This window comes from Sinocyclocheilus anshuiensis, unplaced genomic scaffold (genome assembly GCF_001515605.1).
Source record: "Sinocyclocheilus anshuiensis isolate Anshui unplaced genomic scaffold, SAMN03320099.WGS_v1.1 scaffold67, whole genome shotgun sequence".
Classification (NCBI taxonomy): domain Eukaryota; kingdom Metazoa; phylum Chordata; class Actinopteri; order Cypriniformes; family Cyprinidae; genus Sinocyclocheilus; species Sinocyclocheilus anshuiensis.
In genome coordinates, this window is record NW_015552546.1 from 762,305 (window position 1) to 764,511 (window position 2,207).

The window sequence follows — 2,207 nt, forward strand, 5'->3', positions numbered from 1 at the left end:
ACCTATTTGGTTGTGTGCTGCTTTATTAATCAATGTGTACTAATAATAGTAGACCATTAGTGCTGTGATGGTACAGTAATGGCATCAGATGTCAATACCATGATACTTTGCTACACTGAATGATTACCTTCAGAGATTGACCAATAATCACTTCAACCAATAGCCTATTTCTTACCAGTTTACACTTTTTAATGCAATCAGCTCTTAAATAACTACATACACTACCATTCAAAAGTTTGGGGTCGGTTAGATTTTTTAATGTTTTGGAAAGAATGCTACATTTATTTGTCCAAAAATACAGTGAAAACATTAATATTGTGAAATGTTATTACAATGTAAAATACCTGTTTTCTACTTTATTATATATTTTAAACTGTAATTTATTCCAGTGATGCAAAGCTGAATGTTCATCAGCATCATTACTCCTTAAGTGTTACTTTTGTAACATTATACATGTCTTTACCATCACCTCAATTAAAGCGCCCTTGCTGAATAAAAGTATTAATTTCTTTACAGAAAAATGCCACTGACCCCTACCTTTCGAATAGTAGTGTGTGTGTATATTTATATATTTATATATTTATAATATGAAGATTAAACCATGTGATATTCATTGAATTCATTTCAATGGCACTATTCTAAGGCCAAATTGGATAATTTACTTTTTTATATCATTTGAACTCCAAATTCCTCCATCAGATTTATGCGTTAAACCAGATCGGGTTGTTTATGAAATTATTTTGAGTTGCATAGCATGCCTGTCCTGAAAGCCAGGGAATTTCACAGAGATTCAATAGAGGAATCCCTGTCTCAAAAAATCAGCTCTTTCCTGAACGCCCTATCAGTCATTCTCTGACATTTTACGATTGAGATGCATGTGATGGGCCGGTGTTTCCATCGGACGGATGTGCCCGAAGCCCTTTAGTTCGCCAACTGGGCCGTCCTGCACATGGCTGGGCCATTCTAGCTGCTGGATCACAGAGCCCTCTGTTTTCAGCCGCTGCCAGATAACACAGGGTCCTCCGGGGATGCCGTAACTCTAGAGGCTCCATTGTGCCATGTCACGTTGCCTGTACCGCAGTCGGCGAGGAACTGTCAGTTCAAATGAGTGGCCGCGGGCCAGCGTCTGAACGTGTCTGTCCTGAATGTGAGTGGATTAGCACTCTCCACATCCAGCTCAACCAGGAAACTCAAGAAGACTTTTAAAGCAAAATAGGTGCCGATAAGTCGCCATCATAAATTTGAGGACACATGCTGACTAAAAACAACCCAAGTAATGCAAAGTGGGCTTCCTAGCCCTGGGGAATGATGGGATGCAGGAGAGGCCAGCAGGTGGGCACTTTTGGCTGACCTTAAAGCTCCGTGTTTGTTAAACATTTGGACCCTGTTCCCTCTCCATATGATGGGAGTCTCTCTATAGAAGGCTAAAGGAAACCAGGTGTGGACAAGCTGAACTCCAGAGGTTAGGAGTGGAAACGTGCAACACAAATTTTTATGCACCATTTTCACTCACGGTCTTCTAAGGATTGCTAATCAAATGCAGCATGCTGAAGCGGTTCATAACACTTCGGAGAACCAGCAATGCAACACATCTGCTCCCAACAAACAAACAGAAACCTTTGTGGAAGATAAATCCTTCGTGGGAAAGCTCTCGTTGTCAAGACAGGCAGGACGGGAGTGTGATTTGAGGAAAGAGAGGGAGAGAGAGAGGAAGAGCCCGTCTGCTGGAGAGGCCATTTGCTCAATCCTCTCATAATTCCTGGATTTCTGCAAGGCCGTTCTGGTTGTATTGCAGAACAAATGGAAAATAGCTTTCTGGGAAAGTCTTACTATTTTTAAAACAATCAGAATGTGTTTGTGTACACTATATACAGCTGAGTGCATACATTTGCATTCCACTTTTATCTACTAAAATTTATTCTTGCAGAATTTATAAAAAGATACAAGAGAAAAAATGTATATACATATACAGTGCGTACGGAAAGTATTCAGACCCCCTTCAATTTTTCACTCTTTGTTATATTGCAAAGCTCGAGTGAAGAAAACATGGATGGATGTGACTGTCATCTAAGAAATCAACATTATCAAAATTAAATATATAAAAAAGACGGTAGCACTTTACTATATAATGCATTATAAACGTGCTTTAATGCATCGTAATCCTTCCATTCATAGCGAAAACCCTCGAAAGAGTTGTTTTCAACCAG